Source organism: Pinus tabuliformis, chromosome 9, assembly GCF_031772625.1.
Source record: "Pinus tabuliformis cultivar Carrire ecotype Pingquan chromosome 9, CPIR1, whole genome shotgun sequence".
Classification (NCBI taxonomy): domain Eukaryota; kingdom Viridiplantae; phylum Streptophyta; class Pinopsida; order Pinales; family Pinaceae; genus Pinus; species Pinus tabuliformis.
Genome location: NC_142307.1, coordinates 4458936 through 4482011, shown reverse-complemented (window position 1 = coordinate 4482011; position 23076 = coordinate 4458936).

The window sequence follows — 23076 nt, the reverse complement described above, 5'->3', positions numbered from 1 at the left end:
AGATGAAAACATGGAAATTTAAACAAATTCAAAGGCAGAGCATAGATGTTAATGGATTCTACCTTAATCACTCATTTGTTCAAATTCAGAAGAAGAGATAGGAAAATGATACACATAACACTAATGAACTTACAATTACTTAGAGAAGAACACCATCAAAACATAAAGCCACATGGATCCCAAACAATGCTACAAAACCCTAGTCTTTCCTTAGCCAAAAATGTAGAGATAGAATGTACAATGATATGCCAAAGCAATCCCAAGTGTCCAACCATGAAAATGATTTAGGAATTACATGATATAGACTAGCCCAACCCATTCCCTTGCCTCTAGGGGTCGAGCTCATCATTCTAGGAGCTGTTTCAACCAATTCTAAACAAAGCACTAAAATCTAGGCAATCAAAACAACTTGCCTCTATAAGGTAGGAAACTTATTCATTCATTAAATTTTCACTTTTTAGTGAATGAATCCTCTAGAACAAGTAAATAAGTGCCCAAATTACATCATGTTTATCCAATTACATCAATATAGATCAAAAATTACATCACAAAGCAAAACTAGTCAAACTGGCCGAATTTCTAAGCTAGAAGGTGAAAAATTGAGCAAAAATCCTTTGTGCGCCGCGCCAATTTCTTTGTGCGTCACGCCACTTTGAGGCACTTCCCGAAGTCCAAATTGATCCCAAGTGTTCTCGTTGGAAATCCCTGCTTTTCTACTTTCCAACCTAAGTGGAATTTTTGAACTTGGTGCCCATTTGCCCCTCCAAAACATCAATCTCCCAAGACTGCTTCCTGTGTGTCAAAATAGGGGCAGAGAGGTCATTTTTTAAATGTTTTTGACATCCTGGGGACTCAAAAATTGCCCAAACTTCTTGGCCATGCACCAGCATACATGATTTTTCATGAAAAATCCAAAAATGTAAACCTTTTGCAATATGGAGCTCTCTAGAAAAAGCGTGCGTCACGTGGCGCAACGCACAGGGAGAAAAACCCTGTTTTTTAGTGCAAAAAATTTCAAAATGCAAAAATTGCTCCAAATTTCTTGAAATTTAGGCTGGAGCTTCTTCATCAAGAGATATGGTGGGCCAAGGATTTCCTTGGCCAATATCTGGAGTCGATCATGCTCCCTTTTCCTCTTTTGCTTCCTTATTACCTTCTTTAGTTTTGCCTTTAAATTCCTGATTCGTGCCTTGCAAACATGATTTCGTGCCCAATAATGGTTTTTCATGTGCCTGAGCATGTACTTGTCCTTGTTTTCTTTCGCCAACAGCTTCTCTAAGTGGATGTTGATCCTCTCGAGCAAAATCTCTCGATCAGCCTCTATCTCCCTCTGAATCGGTGTCCTCTCATTTAGGCTTCGTTGGGCAGCCTGCTGGTCTTCACGGATGTTTTGCCACCTCTATGAGGCCTCCTGGGTGCATGTACCTCTGTTGGCAAATCACTGTGTCTCTTTTGTCTGCTGGTGGACAAACTGTCTTAGACAAATAGGTGTTGATATGTCACACTGTCTTGTAATGCCTTTGATGATGTGCTTGACCTTTGTCACCAAGAGAAAACAATGACATAAGGGACAGTAAGGGGAGGGAAAAATAGTGAGGGATTAGGGACTATTGGGAAAATTTTTATTAGGGAAATGTAGGAGGGTTTGAGGGGTTTTATGTGTGGGATAGGGTTTAGGGTTTCACCTTTGAAAGTTTTGGGAAAGGGAATTTAGGATAGGGGTTTAGTAACTTTAGGGGATGGGGAACAATGGAGTCAAGGAACAAAGGGAATTAAGGGCAAGAGAAATAATGGAAAAGAGTAACCTTGGTGGCAAACAAGTTTTGAAACCCTAGGCAGCAGTTTACATGTGAGGAATTCAAAATGATAGGGTTTGAATTTTTGTTTCAATCATTAGCATCCATCAACCACCATACCCTAGCACAAACTTGGATGAAACACAAAAATGGAGGCTCTACCTACTTGTGGAATGAAGAATTTTCAATTTGGAGGAAGATTTCAATGAATTTCAGGCCTTTTAGCCCAATGCGCCGCGCCTCCCTAGTGCGTCGTGCTAGTGTAAATTTACACAAAAATTTCTCCCAGTGCGTCGCGCCTCCCTAGTGCGCCATGCCTTTTTGCAGGAGCCTTTTGGAGGCCTTCCCAGTGTCCAAATTTGGTGAAGGATAGCTTGTTGGAAAATTTGTTGAGTCTACTTTCCAACGCAAGTGGAATTTTTCAATTTGGAGTTCATTTGCTCTGTCAAAAATCAAATCTCCCAACACTGGTCAAAATGTGCCAAATGAGGCTGCCTCAAGGCAGAGTGCTGTTGCAATCAACTTTTGAATGCCTTACGCAACTCTAAATTGAACTCATGATAGCTCATTGGAAATCTCTTTGTGTCTAGTTATCATTTGACTCATCAAGAAAGTCATTTGGCCAACCAATCTAGGAGAAAACTTGATTTTCCCAAGGTCTCTTCAGAGGTGCATCAATTCTCCCGCAATTGTATTTTTGACGTTTCTCTAAAACCATGACACCTATGTAAAAAGTGAAGGAGGACTTTCTTCCTTGGCCTATTTTGGACACAAACCGCTCTCAGGTTTCCGAAATTCATTTCTTCTTGCTCAAAAACATCATTGGAGTAAAACCTAGCCCGATGTGTGGAACACGGGATTTGTCGAAATGAAGTGAAATGAAGGGGATCGAGGGATTCCAAATTCTTGAGGAAATTTTGCTAGGTGGGGAGGTATGTTAGGAAGCAGGGGAAAGTGGAATTTTAGATATTGGGTGAGGGGAAAGGGTCCAAAAGGATAAAACGTAGGTCTACCCTAGAAAATTGCCAAGCTGTAGCAAGAAACTAGGGTTTGTGCGAAAATGAGGAATTTGGGGGATCTCAGTGATGGGAAGTGTTTGATAAGGTAATTTAAGGATAGGGGAAGGTGTATGAACATAAGTATACAAGATTTGCTGAAGATTTGACCATCCAAGAGAAATTTCCTTCAAAACCATAGGAGAGGGAAATGACCTTACCTAGACGCAACTGAAGCATGAACAAGGTGTAAAATGACCCATTAGACCTTGACGTGATAATGAAAACCCTCTAAATGATGGTACACTCAGTTGAATGGTGACACGGACCGACATTTGGACAACTTTGACAGGAGTAAAAGCAAACCCTAGACCTAATGCCTAATGACCAAATTTTGCTTGAAGACTCACTGAAATGAAAAAAATTGACCTTGACACCTTAAAATCACTTTGTAAGAGCATATTTGATCACTAGAGGAACACTGCAAAGACTGACACTAACAATGGACGCAGAGCAGATGGCACACGAGGACAGGAAGAGCTTTGCGGATATGCTCCTCAAATCAGTGCAGGATCTGTCGAGGTAGATTGAGGTGATGGGGCAGAGATTCACCGCAGTAAAGGCCAGACAACATGAGAACCCACGAGTTTTTTAGATTGGTGAGGGATCAGGTGCATCCCATCATTTGCTAGAGCAGCGTGATACTACGCAGCAGGTGGCCTTGCATGCCCCTACACGCTCTACCATGCCCACGTTCTTAGGAGCAGACACGGGGGTCAGAGCCCAGCAGGAGGTAGAGCCCGGCCATATGGGTGATTATTTTGCAGAGTACCAGGCCTATGGGCAGGAGTTCAGGAATGCTCTCTCATTCAGAGACTTTGTTCAGCTCTAGCGGGATAGTAGGCCCCACGATCATCACAGAGGAAACTGGCATTACCATGATGGTGACACCCACGGTGCAGTGAGTAGATTCCACTTGCCCATGTTTGATGGTTCATCACACAGTTCGACGAAGTCTTGGGTGGAGAAGCTGGACATTTATTTCCATCTTAACCAGATGTTAAAGGTAGAGGCCATCAAGGCGGCAACATTGAATTTGGATGGTGAGGCCTAGAATTGGTGGTTTCATGGGATTGTTACACTCGGGCACTCTACAGTGATGACATATGTGGAGTTTACCAGGAGATTGATGGAGCGATTTGATCAGAGGGATCCAAATTTTTTTGAGCTGATGAGGCTCAAACAGACAGGGAGCCCAAAGACCTACATTGCAGATTTCTTGAGGGTCTCCATGATGGTACCAGACCTATCCACGGCACGGAGGGTCTATATGTATGTTGAGGGGTTAGCAGAGCCACTTTGGGGTCTAGTCCGATCCACTAGACTAGCCATGCTCCAGGATGCTATCAGCAGGAACCGGGACTTACAGGATGTCTTACCCAGAATCCAGACACCTTACCCCCAAAGACAACCTTTTCAGTCTAAGGGGAAAGATGTGAGGATTCCACCTCCAAAGGGGAATCCACGATGAGTATAGATCGAGGACGATGTTAAGGGGGAGCTGAAGAAGAAGTGGTTGTGATTTACATGTCAAGAGCCATGGGCACTGGGACATAGATGTGCTGCTGGTAAAGCACATTTTATTGAGGTCTTCTTCAAGAGCAGTGGGGAAGAAGATGACAACGAGGACGTGGAGGCAGGAGAAAGCCATGCCATACAGGTACCTTTTCCACCTCCACCGCCAACAACAGGTGGTGCATTCTTTACACCCACCGGAGGGGTCCTTGCATCCTTGCGAGGAGTTCCCAAGTATCTGACACTACGTGTACAAGGGACAGTATGTGGCCAGCGTGTATCGGTTTTGGTTGACCGTGGGGTGACCCACAACTTCATCGGTGCACAAATGGTTGAGCAGAGAGGTATTCAGATAGAGAGCTTTGATGGGTTTTCAGTTTTTGTCCCAGGAGATTAGACCATGACGTGCGCTCGTTATGTTCCATAGCTTTCAATGACGATGGGCACCTACACCTTGACTGACCACTTTTTCGTGGTCGATATCTCGAACACCAACATGATACTATGTGTTTAGTGGCTTATTACTCTAGGGAAGGTCACGACGGATTGGAAGACCCTAGAGATGGAGTGGGATGATGAGAAGGCAGGGAGGCATGAGAAGATACGGGGACAGCACACATATCCGCCTCAGACTTTGTCAACTCATCGGATGGAGCCAGTCTCCTGGAAGGGAGACATAGAGTGGGCAATGGAGTTGCGTTCATTAGAGGGAGGGACTACAGGGCAGACGGTACATCCAGAGATACAGTCCATCCTTGATCGGTATGACATACTATTTGGGGAGATTCCACCAGGACAGCCATCGAATTGGGGGTTTGAGCACACCGACGAGCTTGAGTAGGGCATATAGGCAATGATCACTACCCCCTATAGGCACCCCAAGGCCTATCGGGATGAGATTGAGTGGGCTATCTAGGAGTTGTTGGCTCTTGGGCACATTCGACTGAGCACGAGTCCTTTTGCTTCTTCTGCGGTATTGGTGAAGAAGAAGGACGGCACATTGAGGATGTGCATTGACTACAAGGCCTTGAACAAGAAGACCCTGAAGAACAGGTACTCCATACCCAGGATTGATGAGTTTATGGACGAGTTAAGGGGAGTACAATTCTTCTCAAATATTGATTTGAGATCTGGGTACCATCAGATTTGCGTGAGGGAACAGGACATTCCCAAGACCGCCTTCAGGTGTCACGATGGGCACTTTGAGTTCTTGTTGATGCCTTTTGGGCTAACCAATGCCCCCGCTACATTTCAGTCCTGCATGAATCACATCTTCCATAGTCACTTAAGGAAGTTTGTGCTAGTATTCTTTAATGACATTCTCATTTACAGCAGGACTTGGGAGGAGCATCTCCAACACATTAAGACGGTATTGCGTATCTTACAGGAGCAGTAGTTCTATGCAAAACTCTGCAAGCGTGAGTTTGGGTTGACGGAGATGTTGTATCTAGGAGACATCATAGGAGTGGATGGAGTGAGAGTCCACGAGGAGAAGATCAGGGCCATTAGAGAATGGCCGCGCCGAGAAATTTGACGAAACTTCGAGGATTCATTGGCATCTGTACTTACTACCATAAGTTTGTCAAAGGTTTCTCACAGCTTGTTGCACCCCTGACAGATTTGATGAGGAAGGGGGCATTCAGTTGGTCAGATACAGCGCAACGAGCCTTTGATAGGCTCAAGGAGGTTATGAGTAGCTACCTAGTGCTTGCATTGCCAGATTTTACGCAGCGATTTGTTTTGAAGTGTGATGCATCGGGAGAGGGGATTAGCGCAGTGTTGATGTATGGAGGTCACCTTATAGCCTTTGAGAGCCGAAAGCTCCTTCTGCACAAGAGGTTGTATTCCATATATGACAAGGAGATGCTGGCCATCATGCATGCATTGGCTAAGTACTGACAGTATTTGGTGGGTAACAGGTTCAGGGTGAGGACTGATCACAACAAACTCAAGTTCTTTTTGGAGCAGAAGTAGTTACAGGAGAGGCAGCAGAAGTGGATCAGTAAGATCCAAGCATATGACTTTGACATTGAGTATTCCAAGGGTAAGAACAACGTGGTAGCAGATACCCTTTCTCATAGATCAGCCATGTTGTCTCTTATGAGCTTAGATACAGACTGGAGGGCTCAACTCTTAGTAGAGTACTCCAAGGACAGGTTTGCATGTGAGGTTCTAGATGGGCAGGTGGCAGCTGATAGGTAAAGGGTGGTCGATGAGATCATCTATTACAGGGACCGGATCTTCTTGATTGAGGGCTTCAGCTTAAGAAGAAGTTACTCTAGGCATCACATGATTCACCATTGGCAGGACATCAGGGGTTTACCAAAACTTACAGGGCCATTTGGGAGAGGTTCTCATGGAAGGGCCTCAAGGAGGACGTACTCTAGCACATCTGGGAGTGCAATGTTTACCAGAGTAACAAGGGAGAGATGAGCCATCTCGTGGGATTATTGCAGCCTCTTCCCATTCCGGAGGGGAAATGGGAGAGTATTTCGATGGACTTCATCACGGGGTTGCCCATGGTACAGGGAAAGGATTGCATCTTTGTTGTTGTTGACCGACTAATGAAGTACGCACATTTTTTTGCAATATCCGTGCACTATAGAGCAGCACAGGTGGCCAAGCTGTTCTTTAGAGAGATCTTCAGGCTACATGCTCTTCCTAACACCATCATCAGTGATAGGGACAACCATTTCATGGGTGGATTTTGGCAGGAGCTTTTCCGGTTGGTGCGGACGGAGTTGAACCGAGTACCAGTTATCACCCACAGACGGATGGGCAAACAGAGATAGTTAACAAGTGACTAGAGGGCTACTTGCGTAACTATTTCGATGGGCAGCAGCGAGCATGGTTGAGGTGGCTGCATCTAGGGGAGTACTTCTACAATACTTCACATCACATGTCCATTGGTATGTCACCATTCTATGCCTTATATGGGTATCATCCTTTATCTTTTGCTGACATGATGTTTGGTGATAGCAAGGCTTCCAGAGCCAAGATTTGGATCCAAGAGAGTCAGGATATTCTCCAAGCTCTCAAGGATAACATGGCTACAACACAGGACCAACAGAAGATGTATGCCGACAGGGGTCGGGTGGAGAGACAGTTTGAGGTAGGGGACATGGTCTACCTATGATTACAGCCATACCGACAGTCGTCACTAAAGAAGAAGGGGGTTGAGAAGCTCAAGCCCCGCTTTTATGGGCCATATAGGGTAATACGCTGGGTTAGATAGGTTGCATATGAGTTGGAGCTACCCCAACGCAACAAGATTCATAACGTTTTTCATGTATCATGCATGAAAAAGGCATTGGGGTAGTACGTGACAATGACAGATGAGCTAACACCCATGGATGATCTGGGGCATTTGGTATTGTAGCCAGAGGCTATCATTGATACCAGGGAGAGGCAGTTGCGGAGTAGGATGGTCCGGGAATTCTTGGTGAGGTGGAAGAATTTACTGGGTGAGGATGCCACTTGGGAGAATGAGAAGATCTTGCAGCATCCATCACTTCAATTACTTGAGGACAAGCAACATTTTTCCGAGGGAGACTGTAATATTCTTAATTAGCCATGGCTTATTGGAATATTCGATTTTGCCCAATTTTTTCCTTCTATAGTTATTTGTAAATAAAAAAGTGACGACGGGGGACATAACTCACTTTAAGATTAAAATGTCACTTCCTAGTAGCAAAATTTTGTGACTTAAAGAGGAGCTAAGGGGGCCAAAGGGGGACGCAGAAATGGGACCCATGCAGACACTTGGAGGGACTACGTAGGAGGGAAGAACACGTGGCAAGAGGAGAATCACACAGGAGGAGGTGAGCCTAGGGATTTTGAGAGGAAGAGTCTATAAAATAGAGAGGAGCCCCCTCATTTTGGATCATTCAGTTATGTGCATTTTGAGCTACTCGTTTCGACTTCTGAGCACGCTGGCTGTTTAGCTAGTCTACAACATCGTTTAGTGCATTGAGTGTCTCCATTTGGAGATCTCACCCTTAGCCCCGGGGGGGATTTGAGTGCCTGCTTGTGCAAGGTATTTCCTTTGGCATTTCAGCAGTATTTTTATTAGCATTCCAGCAGTAGTTTCAACAGCGTTTTGGAGGACTGCACAACACTAGGAGAGGAACGCAGTTCTTTCTGGCAGTAGTGTTGGACCAGGGTTTCTGCAAGGGGATTTATGGTGGGTGATTGAGCAAGGGACCAGCCCTCTCCTATTGGAGGAGTTTTGGCAGAGTTTCAGGTAGAGTTCATAGGGGTCTTATTCAGTGGCAGCGCAAAGCATTGAGGAGTTGCGTAGGACCCCAAGGGGGTGATTTTTGTGGGTCAGCTATTCTAGGAAAGCTTTCTAGGTTTTTCTGGGTTTTTGGAGTAGAGCCCAATTCCATAGTTTCAGTAGTTTCCGAGGAGGGGAGCAGCCCCAAATCATTATTCGTTTTCTAGCAGCAGCAGCAGCACGACAGTTCTCCAGTAGCATCCACGCAGAGGGGCCATTCCTTATTATTCTAAGAGTATTTCTTCACTTGCCTTATGCAAGTGGAGGTGCCATCTATCTGATCACCTCCTGTACTCATTTTATTGCTCAGTATAATAAAATGGCTTAGCATTTCTCGCTGCATTTCTTATGTATTTGCTTATATTTCCGGTTTACATTATTATATGTTGTTCCACTGTTATTTTATCACTTCTGGGTTATTATATTATTTGCATGTATTTGGTTGGAGTTTTGCTGGGGTTTGAGGAATATCCCAGTTTTAGTAATATTACAGTGGTATCAGAGCATAGATCTGGCTCAGCCTGTGGAGCTAGCAATCTATGACACCAAGGGAAAAACCCTACATTTGTTACAGAGGTAAGAGATACAGGGACACTGAATGTAGGTTGGATAATACCTATGGAAAGAGAGACTGTTTGCCGGTGGCGGATGTATAAAAGGAGGAGCCGGTGGTTGACGCAAAATAGAAAGAGATGGTGGTGGACGCAGAGCAAATGGCAGATGAGGACGGGAAGAGATTTGTGGATATGCTCCTCAAATCAGTGCAGGATCTGTCGAGGCAGATTGTGGCGATGGGGCAGAGATTCATGGCAGTAGAGGCCAGACAGCATGACAGCCCATGAGTTTTTCAGATTGGTGAGGGATCAAGTGCATCTCATCATTTTCCATAGCAGCATTACTGTGCAGCAGGTGGTCTCGCATGCCCCTACACGCTCTACCAGGCCCACATTCTTAGGAGCAGACATGGGGGTCGGAGCCCAGCAAGAGGCATAGCTCGACAATATGGGCGATTATTTTGCAGAGTACCAGGCCTATGGGCAGGAGTTCAGGGATGCTCTCTCATTTAGATACTTTATTCAGTGATCTGAAAGTGGAATGTACTTGTTTAAGGGTGCAAGGTATCCATTTTAATTTATGTAAATGAGTGCACAAATACTCCAAGTTTAATTCTGCAGATATGTGCACTTCTTATTTCTAATACAGGGATTGACTGTAGGGGCATTTACTGGATATGTCACCTCTAAAGAGAGGATGAGATCCAGAAGCTACGTGGCCCTCTACAGACTCTACCTAAAGAAATAAAAAGTAAACACTCAGATTCAATTAAAAACAAGACCTTGCTTGAACTTGACATTATGCGGAATCTTAGCTTGAAAGAGGTGTATGTATTTTCTTCTGTTTATGTGTTTTAACTGGATTTGTTTCAGCTGATATTAAACATATATATCAGACATACAAGGCAACAAATAAACATCACACATAAAAACAAATTTAATAAGGAGTTCACCCCAATCTCATGGGCTACGTCTCCTGTGAGCTCTAGTCAACTAGACTTGGATCTTTGGGATTATGGCTTGAATTCTTTTACAAGTTCCACACTCAAATCCAAAAGGTTACTGACTGAACCTATGGGTTTAGAAAAACCATATACGTCCCTGTCATGGCTGTCCACTTTGTGCAGGCAGAACTAGGCTCCCTTGGACTTGATTCCTTCAGTAGGTGCACTAAGATTCCCTGAGCTTCTTAATGGCACAAAATCCTTCAAAATGCTTCAAATGTCTCTAAAACCTCTACTACTGTCTCCAGCACATATCTTACATAAACAAATTACTATTCATTTGCTCAAAATGAGCACTGCATCCCCAATCTAGGTTGCCTGAAACTTCTCTTCAACATCTCCACCTTTAGAATTATCCAAATTCTTCTGAAAACACCTTCATTCGATTCAGAAGGTTCCTTGCAGTAGAAATAGGCTTTTGTTTCACCACAAACAGATGAACCTAGCCCAGCACATCTCAATCACTAAAATGGCCCTAGTGGCTCATGGAACTTCCACGAAGCAAAAATCACTTGCAAATTACCTCTGTTGGCTGTGAAACCTATGCCAATGGCTTCAAAATCACCTGATTAGCCAAAATAAAGTAAAAAATTCGTCCAAAAAGGACTTTCCTAGCCAAAGTTATGGCTCCTTCTTTGAACTGTCAGTTTGCCCTAGAAAAACTCCAGTTAACTTTAGTTGAAGGCCAGATAGGCTCGCCAAATATGGCTTAACTGCCCAAATTTGGCGCTCCACCAAATTTTTCGCCATGCTAACTGGCTGTTACGGTTGGCGTAACTGTAGTTGGAGTAATTGCATGTGAACACATTTTGGGCTGGCAGTTTGTTGTTGGATTTCGTGTCGGAGGTTTCGGTTAACGGGCAGTTATCTTAACTCCGCTTTATTATACCATGTGAACACGTCCCACACATTAAATGGAAGACCGTTGGAATCACGGTGGCGGTTTGGGGTTAAGGCCCTCGGTTCCAGGGCTACGGACATATGTGATGGGGGCTGGCCCCCTTTAGGCCCCGCCCAAATGTAATACAACCTTTTAATATTGTTAACTCCGCCAGCAGATCAAGTCCGATCCCATTGGTGCATTGGTAAAGCATTGTAATGCAGTTTGACTGGTCATGGGTTCAATTCAAAAACCAACCAAAATTTTAAACATATGTGCCCATTATGATGATGTCACTCTAGCCATGTGCGGGCCTCCGGGCTTGCCACGTGGCATCATGTCATTCGTTGCTTAAAATGGAATATTTTATTTTAATTTTTTTTTGAAAAATTCAAAATTTCAATGTTATTGGGAAATTCTTCTTTTTGGCATAACTTCCTCATATCGGGACCATTTTTCGAATCGTTCACGGCATCAGAATCAAGAGGACAAGCTATATTCATTCGTTTAGGTTTGAACCATTTTTGAGTACTTTCAAAATTGAGCATTTTTGACACTTGGTCTTGAGCTCCTGATCATTCAGCTCCAGTGGGATAGTAGGCCCCACGATCATCACAGAGGAAACCAACATTACCATGATGGTGACACCCACAATGCAGCAAGTAGATTCCACATGCCCACGTTTGATGGTTCATCAAACAGTTCGGTGAAGTCTTGGTTGGAGAAGCTAGACATTTATTTTCAGCTTAACCAGATGTCGGAGGTAGAGGCCATCAAGGTGGAAATATTGCATTTGGATGGCGAGGCCCAGGATTGGTGGTTTCACGGGATGGTTACACTTAGGCACTCTACAGGGACAACATATGCAGAGTTTACCAGGAGATTGATTGAGCAATTTGATCAGAGGGATCCAGAGCAACATTTTGTTGAGCTAACGAGGCTCAAACAGATAGGGAGCCCAGAGACCTACATTGCAGATTTCTTGAGGGTCTTCGGAATGGTGCCAGACCTATCCAGGACACGGAGGGTCTATAGGTATGTTGAGGGGTTAGAAAAGCCACTTCGGGGTCATGCTCCAGGACACTATCAGCAGGACCCGGGACTTACAGGATGTCTTACCCAGGACCCGGACACCTTACCCCCAAAGACAACCTTTTCAGTCTAAGGGGAAGGATGTGAGGATTCCACTGCCAAAGGGGAATCCAGGACGAGTACAGATCGAGGATGATGTCAAGAGGGAGCTGAAGAAGAAGCGGTTGTGCTTCACATGTCAGGAGCCGTGGGCACCGGGACATAGATGTGCTGCTGGAAAAGCACATTTTATTGAGGTCTTCTCTGAGAGCAGTGGGGAAGAGGATGACGAGGAGGATGTGGAGGCAGGAGAAAGCCATGCCATACAGGGACCTTTTCCACCTCCACCGCCAGCAGCAGGTGGTGCATCCTTTGCACCCACCGGAGGGGCCCTTGCAGCATTGCGAGGAGTTCCCAAGTATCTGATGCTATGCATACGAGGGACAGTACATGGATAGCGTGTATCAGTTTTGGTTGACAGTGGGGCAACCCACAACTTCATCGATGCAAAGATGGTTGAGCGGAGAGGTATTCAGACAAAGAGCTTCGATGGGTTTTCAGTTTTGTTCCCAGGAGATCAGACCATGACGTGCGCTCGTTATGTTCTAGAGCTTTCAGTGACGATGGGCACCTACACCTTGACTCACCACTTTTTCATGGTCGATATCCCAGATACCAACATGATATTGGTGTTCAGTGGCTTATTACTCTAGGGAAGGTCACGATGGATTGGAAGACCCTAGAGATGGAGTGGGATGATAAGAAGACAGGGAGGCATGAGAAGATATGGGGACAGCACACATATCCGCCTCAGACTATGTTGACTCATCAGATGGAGGTAGTCTTCTAGAAGGGAGACATAGAGTGGGCAGTGGAGCTGCGTGCATCAGAGGTAGGGACTACAGGGTAGACGGTACATCCAGAGATACAGTCCATCCTTGATCGGTATGCCATACTTTTTGGGGAGATTCCACCAGGACAACCACCGGATCAGGGGTTTGAGCACACCATCGATCTTGAGCAGGCCATATAGGTAGTGATCACTACCCCCTATAGGCACCCCAAGGCCTATTGAGATGAGATTGAGTGGGCTATCAACGAGTTGTTGGCTCTTGGGCACATTCGACTGAGCACGAGTCCTTTTGCTTCTTCTGTGGTGTTGGTGAAAAAGAAGGATGACACATTGAGGATGTGCATTGACTATAGGGCCCTGAATAAGAAATCCCTGAAGAACAGGTACCCCATACCCAGGATTGATGAGTTTATGGACGAGTTGAGGGGAGCACGATTCTTCTCAAAGATTTATTTGAGATTTGGGTACCATCAGATTCGCATAAGGGAACAGGACATTCGCAAGACCACCTTCAGGTGTCACTATGGGCACTTTGAGTTCTTGGTGATGCCTTTTGGGCTAACCAACACCCCCGCTACATTTCAGTCCTGCATGAATCACATCTTCCATAGTCACTTAAGGAAGTTTGTGTTGGTATTCTTTGATGACATTCTCATTTACAGCAGGACTTGGGAGGAGCATCTTCAACACATTGAGACGGTATTGCGTATCTTATAGGAGCAACAGTTCTATGCCAAACTCTCCAAGTGTGAGTTTGGGTTGACGGAGATGTTTATCTGGGACACGTCATAGGAGTGGATGGAGTGAGAGTCCATGAGGAGAAGATCAGGGCCATCAGAGACTGGGCATGGCCAAGAAATGTGACAAAACTTTGAGGATTCATTGGCATCTATACTTACTAACGGAAGTTCGTCAAAGGTTTCTCACAGCTTGTTGCACCCCTGACATATTTGACAAGGAAGTGGGCATTCAATTGGTCGGATACAATGCAGTGAGCCTTTGAAAAGCTCAAGGAGGTTATGAGCAGCTGCCCAATGCTTACGTTGCCAGATTTTACGCAGCCATTTGTTTTGGAGTTTGATGCATTGGGAGAGGGGATCGGCGCAGTGTTGATGCAGGGAGGTCACCCTATAGCCTTTGAGAGCTGGAAGCTCCTTCTACATGAGAGGTTGTATTACAGATACGACAAGGAGATGCTGGCCATCATGCATGCATTGGCTAAGTACCGGTAGTATTTGGTGGGTAATAGGTTCAGGGTGAGGACTGATCACAACAACCTCAAGTTCTTTTTGGAGCAGAAGCAGCTACAGGAGAGGAAGAAAAAGTGGATCAGCAAGATCCAAGCATATGACTTTGACATTGAGTATGCCAAGGGTAAGAAAAACGTGGTAGAAGATGCCCTTTCTATTAGACCAGCCATGTTGTCTCTTATGAGCTTGGATACAGACTGAAGGGCTCGACTCTTGGTAGAGTACTCCAAGAACAGGTTTGCATGTGAGGTTTTGGATGGGTAGGTGGGAGATGACAAGTACAGGGTGGTCGATGAGATCATCTATTATAGGGACCAGATCTTCTTGACTGAGGGGTCTCAGCTTAAGAAGAAGATTTTCCAAGCATCACATGATTCACCATTAGCAGGACATCAAGGGTTTACCAAAACCTACAGGGCCATTTGGGAGGTTCTCATGGAAGGGCCTCGAGGAGGACGTACTGTAGCACATCCGGGAGTGCGATGTTTGCCAGAGGAACAAGAGAGAGATGAGCCATCCCACAAGATTATTGCAGCCTCTTCCCATTCCAGAGGGGAAATGGTAGAGTACTTTGGTGGACTTCATCGTAGGGTTGCCCATGGTACAAGGCAAGGATTGCATCTTTGTTGTCGTTGACCGACTAATGAAGTGTGCACATTTTTTTGCCATATCCGTGCACTATACAACAACACAGGTGGTCGAGCTATTCTTTAGAGAGATCTTCACGCTACATGGTCTTCCTAAGACCATCGTCAGTGATAGGGATAGCTGTTTCATGGGCAGATTTTGGCAGGAGCTTTTTCGGTTGGTGGGGACGGAGTTGACACCGAGTGCCAGTTATCACCCATAGACAGATGGGTAGACAGAGATAGTTAACAAGTGGCTAGAGGGCTACTTGCGTAACTATGTCGGTGGGTAGTAGCGAGCATGGTTGAGGTGGCTGCATCTAGGGGAGTACTACTACAATACTTCACATCACGTCCATTGGTATGTCACCATTCTATGCCTTATATGGGTATCATCATTTATCTTTTGCTGACGTGATGTTTGGTGATAGCAAGGCTCCCAGAGCCAAGATTTGGATCCAAGAGAATTAGGATATTATCTGAGCTCTCAAGGATAACATGGCTACAACACAGAACTAGGAGAAGCTATATGCTGACAGGGGTCAGGTGGAGAGAGAGTTTGAGGTAGGGGACATGGTCTACCTACGATTACAGCCATACCGACAGTCGTCACTAAAACAGAAGGGCGCTGAGAAGCTCAAGCCCCACTTTTATGGGCCTTACAGCGTAATACACAGGGTTGGATAGGTTGCATATGAGTTGGAGCTACCCCAAGGAAGCAATATTCATAACGTTTTTCATGTATCATGCCTGAAAAAGGCATTAGGGCAGCAGGTGATAGTGACAGATGAGTTACCACCCATGGATGATGAGGGGCATTTGGTATTGCAGCCGGAGGCTTTCATTGATACTAGGGAGAGGTAGTTGTGGAGCAGGACAGTCCGAGAATTCTTGGCGAGGTGGAAGAATTTTCAAGAAGAGGATGCCACTTGGGAGAATGAGAAGATCTTGCAACATCCATCACTTCAGTTACTTGAGGACAAGAAACATTTTGCCGGGGGAGACTGTAATATTCCTAATTAGACATGGCTAATTGGAATATTCGATTTTGCCCAATTTTTGCCTTCTATAGTTATTTGTAAATAAAAAAGTGAGGACGGGGGACATAACTCAGTTTAAGAATCAAAAGTCACTTCCTAGTAGCACAATGTTGTGACTTAAAGAGGGGCCAAAGGGGGACACAGAAATGGGACCCACGGAGACACTTGGAGGGACTACGCAGGAGGGAAGAACACATGGAAAGAGGAGAATCATGCAGGAGGAGGTGAGCCTAGGGATTGTGAGAGTCAGAGGCTATAAAATAGAGAGGAGCCCCCTCATTTTGGATCATTCAGTTATGTGCATTTTGAGCTAGTCGTTTCAACTTATGAGCACGCTGGATGTTTAGCTAGTCTGCAGCACTGTTTAGTGCATTGAGTGTCTCCATTCGAAGATCTTGCCCTTAGCCATGGGGGACATTGAGTGCCTACTCAGGCAAGTTATTTCCTTTGGAATTTCAGCAGTAGTTTTATCAGCATTCTAGCAATAGTTTGAACAACGTTTTGGAGGACTGCGCAGCACTAGGAGAGGGATGCAGTTCTTTCTAGAAATAGTGTTGGACCACGGTTTCTGCAGGGGGATTTATTCTAGGTGATTGAGTAGGGGACCAGTCCTTGCCTATTGGAGGAGTTTTGGGAGAGTTTCAGGCAGAGTTTAGAGGGGTCTTCTTCAGTGGCAACGCAGAGCATTGAGGAGCTATGTAAGATCCCAAGGGGGTGATTTTCGGGGGTCAGCTATTCCAAGAAATCTTTCTGGATTTTTTTGGATTTTTGGAGTAGAGCTTGATTCCAGAGTTTTGGCATTTTCTGAGGAGGGAAGCAGCCCCAAATCATTATTTGTTTTCTAGTAGAAGCAACATCACGACAGTTCTCTAGCAGAATCCACACAGAGGGGCCATTCCTTGTCATTCTGAAAGTATTTCTTCACTTGCCTTATGCAAGTCAAGGTGCCATCTATCTGATCACCTCTTGTACTTATTTGATTGCTCAGTATAATAAAATGGCTTAGAATTTCTTGCTGCATTTCTTGTGTATCTGCTTATATTTTCGGTTTACATTATTATATGTTGTTCCACTGTTATTTTATCACTTCTAGGTTATTATATCATTTGCATGTATTTGGTTGGAGTTTTGCTCGGGTTTGAGGAATATCCCAGGTTAGGAATATTACAAGAAATACTTAAGATATTATGGATGGAGGGTTGTAGACCCATGGCTACTCCAATGATCACAAACTGGAAGAAGATTGATGCATTAGAAGACAAGGATATTGATCCCACCTTATACAGGCAGCTCGTAGGGTCCCTGATGTATCTGGTCAATACCAAGCCAGACATTTGCTACGCTGTCAACACCCTCAGTTAGTTCATGGTGGAGCCAAAGAGGGCACACTGGGCAACAACCAAACATGTTCTCAGGTATTTACAGGGAACAATTGATTATGGACTCTTGTACACCAGGAGTAAGGATATCAGATTGAGTGGATTTACTGATGCATATTGGGCATGAAGTTCAGTGGATTGGAAAAGTACCTCTAGGTATTGTTTCAACATTGGATTAGGAATGACCTCCTGGTGTAGTAGGAAATAGAAATTTGTGGGTCTGAGCTCATATGAGGAAGAATATATGGCTACGAGCATAGCTTCATGTGAGGCCATATGGTTAAGAAAATTTCTTGTGAACCTATTTAGAAGAAATATGGAAGTGACCAAGATTATGTGCGATAATCAAAGTTGCATCAAGTTCTCTGAGAATCCAGTGTTTCATGATCGGTCAAAGCATATTGATATCTGGTGTCACTTTGTCATATACTGTGTCAAACGAGGATTTGTATAGTTGAACTAGACTCCTACAGGAGAATTGGTGGCAGATATCCTCACCAAGGCCCTTGGAAGAATAAAGTTTGATTACTTCAGGGAAAAGATGTGGATGATAAATAATCCATTTCAGTAACAGAAATGGGGGTGATGTTGCAGTGTAGTAGAAGTCAGCACTAGCACAATGCAGCATTATGAGAAGAGGATGCAATGCAAATGCAATGTTGGGAAGAAGGAATAGCAACAACATGGATGTAGAGGGAGTTGCAATGCAGACACAATGCTTAGAGCATGGACTAGCAGCACCACAGATGCAGAAGGAGTTGTTGTACGGATGCAAAAGTGGTCGTGGCAAGGCCATGGGTAATAGTACAGGATGTAGTAGTGCAGAGGATTTTGGGTGAGTAGGCCTAACATCATCACAGGGACTAGTGCCGAATGATTAGGGTAATGCTCAATGAGGAGTATTACTAGAGCACAGTCCTTGCCAAGAGGGATTTGGGGTAGCACCGGATTTGATCTAGCCGTGAAAGTTAGTAGAGAGGCTAAAGCACATGAGATATCCAAGACCCAGAAACAGTTTGGATAGATTGCACCTAATTTGGAGGATATTAAAATACTTAATATTTTTAATGGAGTTCCCAAGTCTAAACTTAGGAAAAATAAAATATTAATGGGTATTAATATAAAATTGGGTTAGAAGTTTCCAAGAGTCATGGATGAAGCCAAATCTAATCTTAGCCAGTTGATTAGAGATTTAATCTTTGCCGTTGATGGACCAACAAGAAAAGTATAAGAAGAGGCTTGAGGGTCAGTTGGAGAACACACCGAGGGAGACTAGTTAGTTCGATTTTTGGAGTAGGGTTGGCTGAGAAATTTGAACCAGTGGTCTCGAGAGCAGCAGGATGCAGCAAGTATGGAACACAGAGTCATGAACAACACCAGAGGACCAGCGTAGAGGTTGGAGAGGTAGACATAGAGGCAGCAGACTGCGCAGTCACTGGAAGGCCTATGTGGGTGACGCATAGAGGCCTAGTGCTAATGTAGAGAGGCAAGAGCTAATGCAGAGGGTCTGGTAGCTACGCAGAAGTCAGCTAGCCTGATGTTGAGGCTGGGAGAAGTGTTGGAAAATTTTCTCTCTGTTGGGTAATGTTAAAATTGGCAACTAGGGCCAAACTTCATGTGGATCATCTTAGTCATGGCTGATAATATTTTAATTAGATTCCTCTCATTGAGAGGTGTAGGATTGATCTAAAGATCATTCGATTACAATAATTATTTATGAAGTTACGAATTTATTTATGTTATGGACAAATTGTTAAGTCGGCCAGCAACTTATGTAGGCTCAAAAGCCCAACAGTCATGTCTATTCAACCTTTATGTTTTAGTATAAATATAAGAGGACTTCAAGTCATTTCTACACACACTTGTATCTCTTCCTCTCTCTACTTGTCTTTGGTTTGTAGTAGGAGGAGAGATCCTAAGGTAAAGTTGATGGTGCCGTTGAAGCTGATGATGTCGGTGAAGCCAATGATGCCGGCTGATGCTGATGATACTGATGCCGATGATGATGATGCTGGTGAAGCCGATGATTCCAGTGAAGCTGATGATGTCGATGAAGCTGATGATGCTGATGATGCCGGTGATGTTGATGATGCCAGTGAAGCCGATGATGTCGATGAAGGCGATGATGCTGGTGATGCCGATGATGATGATGCCAGTGAAGCCGATGATGCTGGTGAAGCCGATGATGTCAGTGATGTCGATCATGCCGGTGAAGCTGATGATGCCGGTATCGCTGATCTAGGGTTGCTACTGCTGATGTAAATTAGATTTTTATGTACTATTTCTCTCTACTGAATTATTGAAGATAAAATAAGATTTGATCAAAGGGTTTCCCCATATTGGGGTTTATCCCTGGCTAGCCGCCACATCTTGTGTCTCTTGTCTTGGCTTGTTTTCTGTTGATCGTTTAATGTTCTATCTACACTTTACTTATGTACATGTGATTGCCAATCTGTGGATAATAATAAGAAAGATAAGTAAACTGCTCTAAGCATAGAACATACCATAATTTAACATGGTATCAGAGCTGAGGTGAAGACAATTCCCAAGCAAGAGTGAAAGAGCAATCACCAAAAATAGTTGGGGCCAGACAAAAGGATCAATGGGTTCAAATTCACCGAGGGTGAAGTGGAAGCAGAGAATATTATTCGAATGGCGATGCAGATGTTTCTAATGGCCTACTTAAAGATCACTTCACTGGGAAGTTCAAATCTAAGGGTGTAGGTAATGTTACCCCTCAATTGAATGAAGGTAGCTTGATTCATTTATAAAATCTATTTCATGTACCTGATCGCAAGAAGAACCTAGTGTCCATTTCAGTAATGGAAGTCAAAGGTTACAGGGTGGCACTCATTGATGGAAAGGTACATGTTTGAAAATAGATTTTTTCAAAGATGTTTTTGAGTTCAGGGTTGTATCAAGTTGTAGGAAGTCCACTGAGGACCATGTCCATTGACACAACACCAGAGGTCTGTGAGTCAGATGGTGATAGGGATGCCTGAATTCAAAAAGAGTATGAAGGTACATGTCTGAGATGTACCGAAGGAAAATCTTACAAGGGGACCATTCCCCTCATGTAGTAGGTCCAAGTTTGGAACAACCCATGGAGTTTTAGATTCATGAACATGAATCTCATCTATACAGGTGGAAGAAACCCCTCTATGGCATGAAGCAAAACACCCCGAGCATAGTATGAGAGGATTGATAGCTATATGATGAAGCTGAGATTCACTAGGAATGAAACCGATCGAAACCATTACCTGAAGGTTGTGGATGATAGACCTCTCATACTAGCACCTCGTAAGGATGACCTATTTCTGACAGATGCAGATCCTCTCATTTACAGAAGTAAGAGGGAGTTGGATTCCGAATCTAGAATGATAAACTAGAAGCCTATGACTACCTCAAGGATATTAACTTTAAGAAGTTATATGGTAGTGCTGTCGAACCAGATTTGGGAAATGCCTCTGAGTTTCATAAACTCAATCACGTTGATGTTCTTGGTGAACTTCCGTCTGGACATATGTTTTGCATTTAGCATGGTGAGCTCATATTTGGTTGAGCCTCATTGGATTGGTGCCAAGAATCCTTTGAGATATCTTCGGGGCACAATCTCACATGAATTGAGATACACTGCCAGAAATATGAAAGCTGCATGATTATTCGAATGCTGACTGGGCAGGAATTGTGGAGGATCACTAGAGAACTTCTGAGTGCTAGTTCTCTTTGGATTCTGCTTCAATACATGGATGAGCAGGAAGCAAAAATTGGTTGTTATAAGTACCGCCGAGACCGGATACATAACTATGAGTATGACCTCGTATGAAGTTGCCTGGTTATGGAAAATCTTTAGTGAGTACACATGATGAATGCCACTATGATTCTCTGTGACAACCAGAGGTGGGATTCGATTATTGAGGAATCTCGTATTCAATGATTTCTCCAACAGATAGACATCAAATACTGCCTTATTTGGGATATGGTAAGTCGATGAGCAAGGATGCTCCATCACACTGAGATGATGTACATGTCAAAGCCTCGGGGAAAGATCAAATTTGTGATTTTTCTCGAACGACTTGGTATCGTTGAGAGACCCTTGTAAAAGGGTCCTGCATGTTGCATACATTGAGCTTTGGGAGCTCTATGGGATTGCGGTTCTTATTGGAGCAACATACAACCACAGGGTGACTCACCCTCCCCTAGTGGTGTGCACTGGGACAAGATGATTCGCTCTCTTGTGGGACAGAATGATTTGCTCTCCTGTGGACAGGATGATTTTCTCTCCTATGGACAAGATGATTCACTCTCCTATGGACAAGATGATTCACAGTCTTGTGGGACAAGATGATTCGCTATCTTATGGACAGGATGATTCACTCTCCTGTCGACAAGATGATTTGCTCTCTTGTGGGACAAAATGATTCGCTCTTTTGTGGATAGGATGATTTGCTCTCCTATGGACAGGATGATTCGCTCTCCTGTGAACAAGATGATTCACTCTCTTGTGGGACAAGATGATTCACTCTATTGTGGGGCAGGATGATTTGCTCTCCTGTGTAGCAGGATGATTAATTCTCCTGTGAGGTCTCGATGATGTGTTCTTCGTGACGATTGTGTAGCAAGATGATTAATTCTCCTGTGAGGTCTAGATTATGTGTTCTCCATGACGATTATGTAGCAAGATGATTAATTCTCCTGTGAGGTCTGGATGATGTGTTCTCGATGACGATTGTGTAGCAGGATGATTAATTCTCTTGTGAGGTCTAGATGATGTGTTCTCCATGATGATTGTGTAGCAGGATGATTAGTTCTCCTGTGAGGTCTGGATGATGTGTTCTCCATAACAATTGTGTAGCAGGATGATTAGTTCTCCTATGAGGCCTGGATGATGTGTTCTCCATGGAAATTGTGTAGCAAGATGATTAGTTCTCTTGTGAGGATAGGATTGATTAAGTTCTCCTATCAAGGCATCCTACCCATGCAGTCTGGGACTCATGGGAAGTACCTCTCATCTTATCAATGAGTAGGGAAATGATGATAGGGACCATAGTAGTACTGATGGACGCATCGTTGTATCTACCGTAATCCCTATGCTAGGATGACCTTCATTGATCTGTGATCAATGATACTAGTATGGGACTAGTGGTAGGAGTTGTACCCACTATGACGCTGACTTCGAGTAGGTTGAGATTGGTTTGGGACAAGTGGTACATACTTTGAGACTGACCTTTGGTCAGTGCAGTACTGGTCTGGGACCAGTGATGTTACATGGAAAAGTGTCTATGCAGAACTGCTAATCCCACTAAGGTGTGGTAGCTACCTTAGAAAAAAACAAAGTAAAACTACTTTCGTTTTCCTTTATGAAAGATAGATGAGAGAAGAATAAAGGAGACCAACCTCTGTCTTGCGCTTGGTTCCTTACTCGATTCCTCTCTCTTCTGATAGTCCTTTGCTACTTGCTTCCTTGTATACCCAGCTTTACAGAGTACCTGTAGAATCAAAGCAGCATAACACTATACGAGAACATGGATCTATTATCATAAACAATCTAGGATCAGATGTAAATTGACCATACAAATGCACGAAACATAGATTACACAAGAGTATGGAGGAAAACTTGAATAGCTTTATTGATAATTAAGAAAGAGCCAAGAGAGTTACAACCATTTGTTCTGACCCAGCATCATCCTCTCAGCAAGTAAGCCCTTCTTCACCTCATGCAAAGCTTAGATCACCCAACACTATGATGTTGCCACAAGAAACCAATAGCAATTCCT